Source organism: Panthera uncia (assembly GCF_023721935.1).
Source record: "Panthera uncia isolate 11264 chromosome E2 unlocalized genomic scaffold, Puncia_PCG_1.0 HiC_scaffold_20, whole genome shotgun sequence".
NCBI classification, from domain to species: domain Eukaryota; kingdom Metazoa; phylum Chordata; class Mammalia; order Carnivora; family Felidae; genus Panthera; species Panthera uncia.
This window is the reverse complement of record NW_026057589.1, coordinates 17,744,627-17,761,346: the sequence shown is the minus strand read 5'-3', so window position 1 is coordinate 17,761,346 and position 16,720 is coordinate 17,744,627.

Genomic DNA, 16,720 nt, shown 5'->3' with positions numbered 1-16,720 from the left:
GCCCAAAGACAAATCGCTTCATTCAGTGAAAACAGACGAACGTGAACTTAAAGGAAAATGCAAGCAAGGCGGGGGTCTTGGGGGAGGGAGGGGCCCCCGGGGGGGACTATGGAAGGAGCAGAAAGTGGGGAAAAACACTGCAAGCAGGGACGCGATGAGAAGTGTCTATGGGTCTTGATTTTACTTCTCCTGTGTCCATAAAATACTCTCAGCTACTGATGATCTCCTCTTCCTGCACCCTCTACGATATGCCTTTAAGGGCTCATGCACAAGGGAGAAAACAGGAAGCCCCCCGCCCTGCCCCAGGATGTAAGGCTCCCTGCTTTCAGGCTGGCCCAGGCACTGACAGGAGAGAGACCTCAAGCAGAGTGAAAGCCCCAGGGTCCTATTTCCACTCTGAGAGATGGAGGTTATCATACCTCTCAGCAACGGGGGGCATGTGGGCAAAGTACACAGGAGATCACGTGGTGTGCTGCAAGGGGCTGTGCTCATATGTGTTCCTGGCCCCAGGATCGCGGCTTGCTCGCTCTGCCCATAAAGAGCCTCAGCTCCGTTTGCTCACCCCACTTCCCGGGTCCTGGGGGTTCCGCTCTGCTGTGTGTAGGAATACCGTCTCAGTTTGAAGGAGGTGGAAGTCACGTTTCCCTCAGACCCGACGACTGAACCTGTAACGCCAAATATTGTAAGAGAAAGCAAAGAGAAAACTGCCTGGATATCATAAAGATCTGTTATTGAGCATCTGAAAGCACTTACGTTGGATTAGAGATTTAGTGTTACTTTGAGTTTGTGTATGAGTTAGACACCCCATAAAGAGCTCCTTAATACTAATCATGGTGATGATGAGGCTGCCGTTCGGTGATGTCAAGTGCATGTGCACACACGGGGGTCTCACAGATGGCCCCCTGTTTATTTGCAGAGCAATATGTCGAGGTCGGTACCATTGTCCATTTACCGGTGGGGTCGGGAGGTACCTAAGGGCAAAGGAACTTGCCCAAGAACGCTCAACAATTAGGAAGTGGCTGTGTTAGGACTTGAACCTGGGTCAGTCTGGAGACTAAAGCCACTCATACTCTATCCAGGTCCTGATATAGCATTTTCCAAAGATTTAGCAGCCAGGAGAATGTCACAGCCAGACCAAGAGCAACCCCATTTTACGAAAGGCTTCCGTGTATTTAACACACACGCCTACTCAGAGCAATTAATTTCTAAGCACTCACGAGTTGCCTGCCTTCAGCTGTAGCTGTGAAGAGGGAGGGCAAGTGTCTGTATTTCAGTGAAGCCAGGAATGGAAGGAAAAAGCAAATCCATTCTTATTCTGCTTGCCAAACCACACAGCTGCCTCCAAAATTCAAGAGTTGTTACCGTTGGCAAAGGGCATTAAAAATCCAACGGCACTTGATTGGGGTGGGTCTCGCTTTCACTGCCCTTGCTCCCCAGGTCCTCTGGGCTGCAGTCCAGCTCTGATCCCAGGTGACAGCGGTGAGGGTCTTGCATCAGACCTGGGTGAGGCGCTCAGTCCAGGCCCGGGTGAGGCACTGACTGCCCTGCACCCTCCCCCCCCCCCCGCCCTGGGGCCACAATGCAGCTCTGAAAGCTAGGGCCTTTCCTGGGCTCCTCCCTACTGAGGAAGCTGGGCCTACAGAAGGTAAGACGTTTGGCCAAGGTCAGAGCTCTCAGGAGGCCAGAAGCGTTAAATAACTCCTGCCTGCTCCAGAGCTCCCGCCATGGACAAGTATCTCTCCAAGGCAGGGCCTCTCAGTGGATGGAGACTCTACCCCCAGGTACATTGATAGTGCCTGGAGACATTTCTGGTTGTCACAACTGGGAGTGAGAGCCCCTGCTGGCATCTGATGGGCAGAGGCCAGGGACGCTTCTAGACATCCCACAATGGATAGGATAGACCCCCCTGTCGCCCAGCAAAGAATTTCTTGGGCTATCAAACTTGGGCTAAGTTTGACATTAAGGAAACAAAGGGGAGAGAGCCAAGGCCACCATAGGAAAAGGGACCCTATCCACAGCAGCATGCCTGCCTTCTATAGGTCCTAGAAAATCCTGTGCCTCCCTCCATGCAAGAGAGTTTGAACCAACCAGAGGCATCAAAGGAAACCATTCTCCTTCCCAAATCTCTCTCTCTCGAGAGGCCTCCAGCTTTGAGGAACTGTCAGGGGTAAGGTCGTCCAGGCAGGAGCGGAGTGGGGAGAGGCACTTGTCCCCTAGCATCGAGTGGTTAAGACAGGAAACACTGAGTGCCAGGCTGCACGTCTAAGGGAAACATCCTACTTCCCGGGAAGCACTTCACCATGTCATGGGCAACGGGAGAGTTCTGGGAAGGGTTAAGTGCGTATCTTCTCTTGCTGGCCTGTCTCCCAGGCTAAGTGAAGGCTGCTTCATCTCACGTGGATGTGAAAGAGACAGTGCAGATTGCAAACAGCTGTATGCCGAGCGAATGGGCCACATGGCCACGGTGCCAGGCCGCTTAGCTCGATTGGTGCCCTTTTGTTTGACTTTGGACGAGCGGCACAAATAAATACAGTAGGTTCTGTTTAAACAAAAGACTCTGATCAATAGAGGTTTGGATAGCTTACGACCTTCAACCATAAACAGAAATTTGAGGTAAAAATCTACAAATCCCAGATCAATTACCAGATTATTTACCCTTTTGCACTGCTAATGTTCCACTCTGCCTTGCATATTAAAAAGCCCGGGAAGAGAAGGATTTGTGTTGCAGGGAAGAGGGAGGCCTGTGTGGATTTATTAGTCGCGGCAATCAAAGCGTGTGCCGTACGTTTTCCATATAAACCCGGCCGCGGTGGTCGTGCAAATCGGCTAAGACGAATTTTAGATCCGGAGACTTTTCAGCCAATGCTAACCAGTCATTTCAATGACCTCTTTCTCTTTTCTTGGAGGGGCTTTAACCATATGCCATCAACCTGTTATTGCGTCGTGGTTTGCCACAGAGGAAAGTACATATGTCAGGGGCTTCAGTCCCTCACCAAGATCCTTGGTGGCTGTGAGTCCCTGAGAAAAGCCCTCGCCCCTGGGTTGCTCCGGACTCAGTTTCCCTGGGTGTCAACCGAGGCTTTCGTGGAAAAGTCACTCTGTGGGTGTGTACCGTGGTTCAGTTGTTGGTCTCTCGGAGCCTCTGTTTTCTCATCTGTAAAATGGAAAAACCCAATACTGTTAGCCTCTGGAGCGGTGACAACATTAACTACTATGCAGCATAAAAAAGCACAGCTCATGCCTGGCACACGAGACATGACACTCAGTGGACGGGAGCTGACGTTGCTGTGGTCACTGCTGTTAGTCTCGGGCAGACGGGCTGAACTTGAACATCTCCGTGATGTTTTGCAATGAGCACTCTGAGTCAGGGCTTTCAGCTGGGAATGATGAATTGGGGACTGAGGGACACAGGCCTTCATGCCACCAGGAGGAGAAGGGAAACATTTTTCTAGCAAGTCTCCCTGAAGAAAATCCCCCCAAGTAAGAAAGGTGATGGGTGCCTTCATGGGACCCCACGTCCCCTCCCATCCACACATAGAAGTCTACTGGCCGGAGTGTTTGTTCATCAGAACCTATAGATCTACTCCCTGCAAAGAAATGGCTTGGGTGTCCCCTCCCGTGACAATCCTCCACGGGGTGCTGGCTTCGGCAAACACAGTTTCTCACGCCATCTGCTAAACTGTTGGTCCTTCCAAGGGCTGGGAGCCTGTGCCCGACTGTTCACCTCTGATCCCCGGCCTCTAACACTGTGAAGGGCTCAGAATAAGCTTTAAAACACGTTCATTGGATCTCCTCGGGGCTGCCCAGGAACCTCTCCCTTCTCCTTCCATCCTGGAGCACAGGTTCTAACCTTTCCCTGTCATCCTGAGCCATTTTTACTCCCCTACTCTGACCTCCCGAGCCAGTCACAGAGGAGATATTAGGACTTATCCTGTTCTCCATGTCTCGCTCCCTTCCGCCTGTAATCAAGAAGCAATGTGTGTCCTGTGCCGTGTTGAGAGCTTGACACACAGAGACTCGTTAATTCACACAGGGACACCATATTATCCACATTTTACAATCAGGGGAGTGAGTAAGGTCTGCCAGAACCAGTGAGTGATTCTCAAACTTAAGGTTACCGGACCTCATTCCAAAATTCCTGATTCAGGAGGTGAATGTGCTGCTGATGCTGCTGTCCAGGGACAAATCGTAGAGCCGCGTCATTCTCAGTCCCCTTCTTCTTTGGCCAAGTTCCCAGCACCCCTTCCCCCACTCCCAGAGAGCAGGGGTAAAAGTCCTCACTTTCCTATATGTCTGGATATGAGACAGAAGACATTTACATCATCAAGTGGAAGACGAGTAGAAACAATGACAAGGTACGACCGTCAGTTTTCTTCTCATATTTTGCTGTGAAAACCAACTTATCTTGTGATCGTCTGTGTTGTCTAATCCACCCTCGAGTACTATTTGTAAGTTGAACTAAAAGCGAAATTCTCATTAACCAAGTCTTGGGGAAACTTTTTTTCGGATTAAGGAGTAGGGGATAGGAGGGAGGTCCAGGGGGTGAAGAAAATTCTTCCGAATTAACCTTTGAGATCTCATTATAGCAGAGGTTGGCTGTTTCTTTAAAAGAAAAGCAGTTTCTCGGGTTGTAATTATTCTACATATTATAAAATGTGGAAAGTAATGGGGTGGGAAGGAGGAGGACAAGAGACTTGCATTCCTTAGTAATGAACTACATAAGCAGTAAAAGCCCAAGTTAGAGTATTTTTTTCCAAACTTTTACTCAATAAATACCCTGTCTCCAAAGTATCACAAATTCCAAATTAGCAGCGTGTGGATTCATTAAATCCATTCATTTCTCCATTCATGCATCCCACAAACATTTACTGAAGCCGCTACTCCGTGCCAGGCATCTGCTGGGTGCCGGGCCGGGGGAGGGACAGGATGGGTGTGTGCAGTTCTGGGATGTTGCTCTTAAGAGAAATAAGATATGGGCCGTGGCCTTGAGGGGCTCACAGGACAGTGGGGGACAGAGAGTCATGGAGGAGACGTGTGTGCCTTTGTGAGGGGATGGAAAGGCTGGGGAAGGGGTTTCTAGGCGAAAGGCTAGCAGGGATGGTTGACAGCAGCTGTAGATTTTGCTGGTGCTTCTTCAAGAGACCCTTTCCTGAGCCCCATGCATCTGTCCCCCAGCTGTGGGCCGTGGTCCTTCCTTCCATCTGATGGGTCCATCTCAGGTCGTGTGTCTGGCCGGGACCAATACCAGTTAACGGGAAATGAGAAAATGCTGGCCTCTGCTTGGCTTCCCTAATGGAGACGTACCTTCAGAGCTGGGAATGGGGTGCAGGCAGTGATTTACCTTCAGTGACTAACAGCTGGGACTTGGGAGCCAGCGTGTCGGGGTTCAATCCATGCCTCGGCCCCTTACCAGCTATCTGACTTCAGGCACCTAATTGATCTCCCTGTGCCTCGGGTCCCAACACGTATGATAGAGATAACCCCTTGCTCACTTCTTGGATTGTGACGAGGATCAAAAAAATTAATAAACGCTTGGACAGCCCTCGGTGCCTGGCAAGCGCCAATGTTAGCTCTCACCATATTGTGTTGGGTCTGAGCAAATTCCGGGTCTAGTGAGAGAAGAATAATAGGGCAGCCGACAATAGGTAGGCCACTAGCAGAATCTGTTGCCCTCTCTCCTCAGCCCAAGCCCGTCGTCTGACTGCTTAACTGCCTTCGGCTTGGCCTCCTGAGTTGAGACGTCATGGCCAGGTGGGTAGGTTCCAAAACCACTGCGTTCTTGCAGTGTCTCTTGGCTTGCGGCGTACCTCCCCACGCAGTGGGAAACTGCATCTCTGAGCAGCCCCTGCGGTGACACCTTCTCTCACCAAAGCCCCGCCTGCGCCCATCATTAAGCTTCTTCTCAGTTCGGAGGGAGTCGTCAGCTCTGGGAGGTGCTACCTCCCTAGGTAGGGCCAGGACCCGCCTCTCAGGGGCCGGCCCACCATGGAGAAGCTGCCCCCGGGTCCGGCCTGGTTTGCTTCCAGAACCAATGAGAAGGCCGACCAAGCTCATCACGTCATGCCCCTGCCATGCTTTGAAGACTGGAGCCCTCGAACCCTGGAGCTGGGGGACCCGGAAAAGGAGTGAGGCTGGCCACAGGGTGTGAGAAGTCAGAAAGACTTGCGGTTAATATAAATATCAGGAGAAGGTGGAAGCATTTGTCCAGTTTGGTTAATAGTCTACACTAACCCTCAGGCTGGCCACGCATTGGGACATCTGCATGGGTTTTAGATGATCACTGAACCTCTTTGCTTATGTACACGCAGGTGGGTGTGGCCACTGGAATGTCCTAGTGGGAAGGGCATCGTCTTCCCATGGATTCTCAGAAAGGTTGAGATCCACTGCACTGAATGAACTCCCACACCACGAAATTAACCACCTCACCGCCTCACTCATTTTCCGGGGGCTCCTTACCACCGACAAAGATTTGTGTGAACAAGTTGTGTCTCTGAGATCCAGTAAGTTGTGAATCCGAGGCCGGGACCCAGGGGATGCCAAGGAGGGGTGCATCCTGCTGAGGGGGTGCTCCCTCCCCACCCTGTCTGAGCCATCAACAGAGAGTCAGAGCGCCATCTCTGGGCTTTAACATGGTTGCACATTTTGCACGAGGATAAAATCAATTGATGAGAAGCCTGGACTCTGAGGCCACACAGAGCCACACTCCACACTCAGAAAGGCTCAGATTTCCACCCTCACGTCACCTGGGGTGGCTGCTCCAGTGTGGCCCGGGCGTCCAGCAGCTGCTTACGGTTCACAGCCACAGAACGAGACATGGCAGGTCCACATTTGGGAAATCTGATAGCAATCTGACCCAGTAACTTTGCTTAATCTAATTGTTTTGTTTTGTTTTGTTTTGTTTTTAAACGGGGCTTGCATTGTGTGCTCCTTTTTCTCATTTTCCTAACAATCCCTTTTTGTTGTATTTTATTAAAGTATTAGCCTGCGGGGTGCGGGAAAACCCTGCTCTTCTCATAGAGTCTGAGAAGCAGTGACCCAGGGCACCCATCCCCACGCTCCCAAGACACCTGTTGGGCAGGGCTATAGAGGCAGGGAGCAGATGAATCTGATGCAGAAATTCAAATGGGAAATTTCTTTAAGGCTTCCATAACCTGAAAATGTATGAATGTTTCACCTCGGTTTACGACAGATCCCCTTTTGTTTTAATATAAACATGGGTTTGCTGTTTTGTTTCTTTTCCTTCAAATAAGTCGTCAAGTTTTAGCTCCGAGAAGATGCACAGTGAGTGTTTAGTTTGTGTCTTTGAATAAAACACACATGTTATGTGCGTGAGTCTGTGTGCCCTCCGAAACTATGGTCACACACCCCGAGGAAATAAATAACAGCCTCTGTCATCTGGGGAAGCAGGTTTGCGGCAGACATTCAACAGCATTTAGGTCTCAACTTGAGATTTAAAAGCAGTTGAGCAGAAGAGGGGTTTTTGTTTTCGGTTCTGCTTTTCAGAAAGCAAATGTAAGTTCAATAGTTTTATGTAAATGTGGCTTTCAACGCAGTCTTAATATATAGTAGTCAGTGCAGTCTTTGTATATAAGAGTCATCTCTTAGATAGTGTGTACTGTGTGCTAGGGAATGTTCTAGGTGCTTCTTCAACATCAGCTCATATAGTCCTACAGCAGCCCTTGAGATAGGCGTTGTTGAGAGCATCTCCACGGACGGGTGCAATAGTGATGCACAGGATGCTAAGTCACTTGCTCAAGGTCGCATAGCTGGTAGGTAGTAGAGTTCAGGTTTCCACTCAGGCAGCCTGGGGCCAGGGCTGGCCTCTGAGCATACCCACTGCACAGTGCCTCCCCAGAGCCCTCCAAATAGGACACTCATAGAGGCTGTGTCAACTCAGTAGAGTAGTCCTGCATGAAGAGCATTAGCACACTTGACTCGGGACCAGAGAATTACAGGGAAGCCAGAGTTGTACCCAGATCTGCATTAGATGGTGCCCGGATGAAACTGACTGGGTTATGAAACCAGTAAAGAGACTAACTTCCAGTGCCCATTCTGCTGTGTGTTCTGCTACCCGGGTGATGCCTCAAGTCAGGTCCACTTGCAGAAGAATTGGGCTGTCCAGTTCAAAGCACCCTGATTAGAGCAATTTGCTGGAAAAATTGGGGGCGATTTTATAACTATAAGGACACCCCATCAATTCCGCTAACTCTTTCGGACATGCCTGATTTTGTCGTGGCGGTGAAGATTCAGCCCTTGCGAATTATCCACACGCCAGCCCACATCAGCATTCGATTTGGTGTTTCAAGCATCCCATTTGGTTTTGAAATTAGTTGAAGAGGATGCTATTTAGGGGCCATGTGAAAAAATATATAATCGGTCTTGTGCTTATGAAAAAAAATTGCTGTGTTCTGATTAACTGCATGTGACGCTGAGATATATCCCTGCGAAAATGACCTCCATTTGCGGTCTGCTTTTGATTTGCAGGCTGTGGAATTAGATTCCACCTCATTGGTTTTATGTTTCTCCCACCATTTGTCCATTCATTCACCAAACATTTATTGAGCACCAACTATAGTCAGGCCCGGTGCTAGGTCCTTGAGGGGAGGAAAAGAAGGAGGATATCCAGGGGTGAATAAGTCCTGATTTCTGTCCTTGAGTTTGGTTTTATCAGAGAGCGATAGTGCAGGAAACATGCAAAACCCGGGCCAGAACGGATCCCAAATTATTTAATTTTTCTTCTTTTTCCCCAAACTACTTTATTTTCGAATCGCTTGGTTACTTCGGTTATTACAAATACCAGGTTGTATTGCCTGAGAGCCTATTACTGAGGTATTAGTTACTGTTTATCTACACCTAGGGTTGAAACAGCCCGACGGGGTGTCTCTAAGGCTAAATTCGGGATGACAAATATGCATACTCAATCCGTTCTAGTTAAAAAAGTCAACTTGATCCGTTCTAGTTAAAACAAAGGACGGAAAGCATGCCCCGAATGCACCTACATCTATCCCAGTAACACAACTTCTGTCTGTCCCAGCCTTCACAGAGCACTTCCATACCTATCACTAAACTACCTCGTGGCAATCGCCTCTGAAGACAGACATTACCATCGAGGGAGAGTTAGGTGCCCAAGGACACCCAACTAGTTGATGATAGAATGGGCGTCTCTAATCCATGCCTCCTCATCCCCAAAACTGTTCATTTATTGAACATCTATTGTACATCCAACTTTGGATTCGCTTTATGATCGGACAGCATAATTTCAGCCTCCAGATGTGGGTCATCTGGGTCACCTGGCCAGTCATTTTACGACCGTAGGCGAGTGGCAATTCTGTGCCCAGTAGCATTCATGACGAACCCATTTAGGACAGCGGCACCTTCCAGAAACAGCTCATTTTAGTCCACTCCATTCATTTCTCTGGCCTCAAAACCTTGATGGTTTCCTTTATTGTTTGAGCAAAATATCTCTCTGGAATAATCTTCACGATGAGCATTAAAAAAAAAATTTTTTTTTGTTTTTGTTTTGTCTTTTGTTTTTTGGTTTGACTCAAATGGGAAACTCAACTCAGCTTTTTGAAAGTCAGAGTGGCCTTTGTGTTTGGAAATTAACTTCTTACAGCACCCGGGGGGTAGTTATTACTCACTGGATACTTACAGGAATTTAAATGTGATCGATTAATTGATGGTAAAAATTATATTATGTAAATGCAAATCCAGAATTGAGTTTGGTGTTCGCAGAGGCCTGAAAACATTTTAAAAGGCCAGGGTAGGCCTGAGGAAATTGAAGTTTTAGTCATTGCTATTAAAAAAGAAAAAAAAAAAGCATGAAAGAAAGAAAAAGTGAATTTGCAAGAAACTCAGTAATGAAGGCCAGAATTTTCTTTTTCTTTCCTTTTGGACAATGTTATCGCCATCTGTTATCACAACCTAACTGTACCATAGAAACTCCAATGTAAGGAATCGGGCGAGCTTTTGTTTGACCTTTTTTTGTTAGAAATTCTGCCCTAGGAGTCTTATCAAGCTTATAAAGCTCATAAACACTGGAACCCCAAACAACTTAGGAAGATAGAAAGACCGAAACTGAAAGAGAAGAAGGGGGGAAAAAAGAGAATGTTAATAAAATGAAATTGAAGAGGGTAACACAATAGAATCTGGAGCCATTAATTTTTATTGCTGATGCAGCTACTAATATTTTATGAGGTTTGGAAATACAAGTATAAAAAACACCCTCATATCTGCCCTTGTTCCCTTTCTGTTGTTGTTTTAATACAAAGATAAGCCCATCATATTTTGCACCTTGAATACGGCCTTATTACAGTTAAACACCCGATAGTAGAAAAGATTCTGTTCATGGGAGGTTTTTTTTTCCAAATCAGTGTCCCTTTGTTTCTGCTTAGTTTGGTTTTTCCACCTTTTCCAACAGAAATTCATGGACCACTTCCTGTGCCATTTCTCTCCCTTGTTTCTTCCTTTCTTTTCTTCTCCCCCCACCCCCACCCCCTCACTTATCAGAGCTTATTTCCAGTTACATTGCAACAGGGTCTGTGTTCACTAGCTTTCCAAGGCTGTACTGCCTGCAAAGTCTCCATTTAAATGTAGATTTTGACTTTACACTGGGGAGGGAGGTGAGAGCCTTTCTGCTGCAGAATTAACATCAAGGTGAAAATAGGAGCTTGGGATAGATGCCTTGTTTCCCTAAGCAGGGCTGCGTGAGCCCAGTTGGAATATTCAGAGCCATTTATTTACAGGTCGGCTTGTACCCCACGGAGGGGGCGGGCGGCACTGCCTAATTTGGAGCTAGATTCTTATTGAGGCCACAACACCAAACTTTAGGTCAAGGAAATCAAAATGCTAAAGGGTAGCACAGAGACTAGTATGCTTGCTGACCTGATGCGGTGGGGGCTCTTCCCATGACTCTGGAATCAATGATAAATATGATTAAAGGGCATGTTTAAGAACTATTCACATCTGTTTTCATTGTTCAGGAGCTATGTCTCTGTTGAAGAAGTGAAATAAAAATATGCGCACTGTAAATAAAGCTTTATCATGTATAGAACATAATGCACTTTGAATCATATCCCCCCCTTCACATACACTTGATTTGTTTGTTTGTTTGTTTGTTTGTTTGTTTGTTTTAGCTGAACTGTGGCAGAGATCTAGGAAGTGCATTTTAAAGGAAGTTAGGGGCACCTGGGTGGCCCAGTCTGATTTCAGCTCAGGTCATGATCTCCCGGTTTGTGAGTTTGAGCCCCACATCGGGCTCACCACTGTCAACACAGAGCCAGCTGCAGATCCTCTGTCCCCCACTCTCTGCCTCTCCCTTGCTTGCTCTCTCTCTCTCTCAAAAATGAATAAACAGTTACTTAAAAAACTAAAGGAAGTTAATGAAGTTCATGATTTGCCCTCTCTCCCTCTGCCCCATTGTATTGATAGACCACTTAAGAGGGGGGCAAAATTAAGTAGCTCTGCTCTCATCTAGGTAACTTATGCACGTTTTTCCTCAGCTACTCATGAGACAGTTTTTCTCCCAACTGACATTGACCTGGAGACTCCTGCACCTTTCAAATGATTCCATGAAGAAAGTACATAACTTTGTCAAGAGCTCTTCAAATAGCCTATCCCAGTGAGCTCATAAAGATACTTGTTCTTGTAAAATTATGTCTCTTGATTTGGCTGACCAAAAACAACATCCCCTACCTTTCCTGATGCCCCAGATACAACCCAGATCACACCACGGGAAAATGGTTCTCAGTTTTAACCGTATATGATACTTAATCTCCCACCACGTGCAAGCTGTGTGATTTTGTGTAAGTTACTTAACCTCTCTGTGCACAGTTAGCCCCTCTGTAAGCTGGGAATAATAATAGCATTTGCACCCTGAATTAATTTGGATGATTAATTCATTACTGGCAAGGAAGACGTTAGAATGGAACATGGCACAAGTAAGAGCTCAGTAAATGTTGGGAATTCACACCCACCTTCCCACACCCCCCTGCACGCGCGCGCGCGCGCACACACACACACACACACACACACACACACATGTGTGCTCCTGCACACACACACTCACGTCAATATAGAATTCTTTTCTGGAGACTTAAGAAGCCAGAGAGAAGAGAGAGAAAGGAGTAGCTGTAGACTAAAGTCAAGTGTCACCTGCTTTTCTGGAGATCTTGATAGAGGGGGGAAGAAAGTACTTCCCGTGATAAGAAAACAGTAAGGGAGTGATGTCAAACCCAGCAAACTCTGACAGAAACGGGAGAGGAAGAAGACAAAGGCAGGTATTTTCGTGTAGACCCCCAGAGGCTCAACTTAGCTCAAAGGCCCATGGTCCCTCCGGGCTAAAAATAAATTAAGATTCCCTTCCCGCTTTGACAGTCAGACCCAGAAAACCATCTTTTGCACTTCATCTGGTCTAAATATTCAGTTTACAAATGGATGTTGTTCAGCACCGTGTGTTATGGATGCTTTATGTTTATTTAAGAACTCAGTTTCAAGGAATGTTTTCCAGACGTGTGGTTCACCGCAATAGACAGCTGTTGATATTCTGATCCCATGAGCATTATAATATGTTTAAAAATTGCGACACTTTTAAAACCAGATGTTCTACATAAACTGCACACGGGGGAGAAAAGGAGGGGGAGAGAGAAAGAAGGAAAGAAAGAAAGAAAGAAAAGAGAAAAGGAAGGAAGGAAGGAAGGAAGGAAGACTGCCACTTGGAATAACATTGGAGCTCTTAGTGCTCACAGAAAATTCACAGCAGATTCAAGGGAACCCCATAAAGCTTGCTCTGGGTTCTCTTCTGCAGGAAAGATGAGAGGAAAATCATTTTAACAGAAAGAAAAGTGCCGTCCCCAGTAAAGACAAGCAAGAGAGCTGTAGCTACAGCCTGAAGGTCAACCACTGGCACTTCTGTGGTTCAAGGTTTTCTACCACAGCTATTTTCTGGGATACACTGAGCATTCGCGGACTTAACTGGTTTCCAGCTCTTCTGAGCTTCTGTGTGTCTTGATCAATTTCATAAGCAACCTCCACCTCCCTCCTAAGACTTCCTTTGGGTGGAAGTAAGCCTCGTACGGTGTGTTATAGGTTGGTATGTGTGTGCCAGTCTCACAGCTCCAGGTGAAGCTTCTGGGGTCAGACCACCCGGGTTTAAATCCCACTGGGCACACATGGGCAAGATACCTTATCTAAGGCTCCACTGTGCCCTCCATAAAATGGAGACCATAATGGCATCCACCTTAAGGAAGCTAAAGCATTTAGCACATCGCTTGGGACATAATACTCGATACATTTTAGGTAATTTATATGTAAGGCTTTTTTTGTTGTTGTTTTGTTTTTTACCAGTTCAAACGATTTAAGACTAACTTGCTTTGAGAGAAAGTCTGGCAACTATACATCATACCCTGGTATAATTGGATAATTTAGGGTGTCCTCAACTCAGTCTTGAAAATCACTAGTCCACACAATTGGAAATGATCAGTTTGGGGAGAAATGGAGTGGGAGCATGGTGTAATGGAAAGGTGGCATAATCAGGCGGCCCTGGGTCTACGCCTGGCCTCTGCACCCCAGGAGCTGTGTGGCCTTGCAGAGAGCCTCTTTCCCTTGGGCCCCACTTGGAGCCGTGGCAGTACCCCTGGTGTGAAATTAAAGGAAGCAAATTGAGGCGAAGTGCCTTGCATACAGTGGGCACTCAGTCAGTGTTTATTTATTTTATTCCATTACTTATGTAGTTCCTAAAATCACATTTTTCTGTGTTTATCGAATGGCCTCTCCCCAAGAGCAGAATTTATTGCAACTATATTCTTCATATACTTGTCTCTGCAAAAAAAAAAAACAAAAAACAAAAAAAAAACAAAAAACAACCGACCAGTCAACAAAACAAACAAGTGAAACAAAAATCATAAACAAAAGTATCAAAGTAAAACAAAATGTTTAGTGGCTACCCGTTGACCTTTATATAAAGTTCATGACTTGACCCCCCGCTTACCTCTCCCATCCCGTCTCTCACCCTTTCACCCCATCCCACCCTCTCATCCAGCCCCCCTGAAGTGAGGCACTTCTCGCACATCTCCTCCTCCTCCACTCTGGCCTTTGCACTTCATGCCACATTTGTGTCCCTTACCATCTTCGGTCTTCATGTCCCAGCTCAGGACACTTCTAGAAAACCTTCTCCAAAGTGTGCCCCATTCCTTTGTGCTCTTTCAATACTTAATTCTCCCCACCATCCCGGCCCAGAGTTCCTTGTATTATCCTTTCCTCATTTAAATGTTTCTCTTATTTCACTGTAAGACTTTTCAAGGTGAAAGTCGTGTTGTAGGCGCCATGTTACTTCACCAACCTGTACAGTCCTGTCCCTGGAGAACTGAATGCACGAATCAGTTACTGCGTGGATGGGTGGATGGATAAATGGATGCGTAGGTGGTGGGTGGATGAGTAGGTGTGTGGATAGGTAGACGGGTGGGTGGATGTGATGGATGGATGAACCGTCTGGGACTGGAATCTCAGATCTCAGCTACCTAGAACATTTTTGACAGGTTGGTTGTGAGATCCAGCAGCTGAATTTGACACGTGAAAGCATCCGTGACAATGAAGTAATTATGAATCCAGACATTTACTAGTTGCTGACTGACTTCACCTGTAGTAAATTCTATGTGCACCTCAATGTGGGCTTCTCAGCTATGGCCGATATGCTCTGCCTACTTTCCCAGCCTCATTTCTCACCACTGGCTATCTTGTTATCTGTGCTTCAGACTCACCAGCATTATCTTTGCTCCTCAACATCTTGAAAGTCTCCTTGCCTACAGTCTCTTGGCCGTATTACTCTCCCACGTTCACCTGCCCGATGCATCCTTTTGGAATGTGCTTCCCCACAGCTTTTTGAAGTGAGCTTTTCATGATGTGCTCTGTCTTCACCCCCAGGGTCCGAGCGGGGTAAGGCCCCTCTCTTGCCCAACATAGCACTTAGTACAGTTCTAATCACGTAGGAATTGATATGCTTATCGGTTTGACGTCTGTCTTCAGCCACGTTATAAACTTGAGGGACCACGCGGAGAATATTCACTGTTGTAACCCCAGGGCATTGCTGGGGCCTGACACAGAGTACGTGTTTAGGAAATAATGCTTGCCATTGAAATTAATATGTGGGGAGCAGGGTTCCATAAATCCCATTAAATTGTTTGCAGAGTGCAGGGTTAGTATGCAGTTGGCATGAACTAATACCGTTGTTCCAGTTGTTTACAGCACACGTCCATTCCAATTAGTCAGATCCGACTGGTTAGTTATAGACGTGGACAGTATCTCAGGTTTTATATCATATTTTCAAAGGGGTTTGTAACAGATCCCTCTCCCCCTAAATGAAGTAAAGATCCACTGCTCTGCAGTCTGAAAAGAGCTCATGGAAAGTTCTGGAAAGTCCTGGAAAGTCATCAGGGCTTGTGCCCACAGTCCTGGGCAATGAGTCAGTCTGTGTTTCCCATCTGTGCCTAGGTCTCGTATGTGTTTCCTGACACATGGTCCTTCCCAGCTGTATGTTAACACATGAAGGATATTCTGGGGCACTTGAAGTCATCGATGACTCACCTCTAGGGAATGAGTGGCTCCCCAAGAAAGACGTACATGGAACAGAACAACATGCACAACAGTTTCTCTCCTTTGAGGGAAAAAAAAGTGTTCGAAAGTGTCTGAGGAGAAACAGACCTCAGTGGTACCCATGGCACATGTAAGCATCTTCCTCTATCGTCACCGGGGTATGAGGAGGAGAAGGAAGAAAACGACAAGACAAATGAGAAGGTGCAGCCCAGCCCAGATGCCTCTCTCACAAATGGCAAAGAAAAGGGTCAATAATAAGAAGGCAACATACATTGTTTATTGGGAGCTGGGTACTGTGCTACGTGCCTGTTAGGTTTTTACTGATTCATGAGCTTGATGCTGTTGTTATCCCGTTTGTGTGTGATCACAACCAGCCTTGGGGAGGTCAAGTAACTTTCTCAAGGTCATTTATCTCACAAGTGGTGAAATTGGGATTCCATCTGGGATCTGAGTCCAGGGTAGTCTCTATGCTACTACATACCATGTCAAGAGATCAGGGACTGTCCTTTTGTACAATGGGGACAGCTATACTGGAATACTAGGTAATCGTTAACAAGCATTTATTGTGCACCTGCTGTTTGCCTGGTGCAGTTCAAGGTGCCGGGCATAGAGTGATGATCATGTCACACTAGTCCCTTGGCATCTGGAATGCGGTCTGGCAGAAAGTAACTTTAAGCAATGAATTACATCGGAAGAGTCTTTATGAAGGAAAATAGAAGTGATGGAAATCCAGCAGCCAGCCCAAGGTATGGGGTGTTCAGCCACTAAGAAGGTACACCCGAAAATGAACAGTTGATCTTTTCAACAGAAAAAGAGCAGCCCATGAAATCGTGATCAGTGAAGGTTGTGGAAAGGTCTTCTGCTGCGCTGTAAGTCCTGTAAACTCCGTAAGAGCAAGAATGGTATTGGATCCATGGATTTCTGTATCTCCGGTGCATAGCACAGGGCCTCACATATAAAAAGAACATCCCTCAATATTTGTGGGTGAATGGATGGAACAATGAATAGAGGTCATAGGTGCCCAGCAGAAGAATGATATTAGCCTAGAAAGCTCTTATCAAACAACAACAACAACAACAACAAAACAAACAAACAAAAAAAAAACCTTACTAAGTTGGGCAAAGAACAGGGG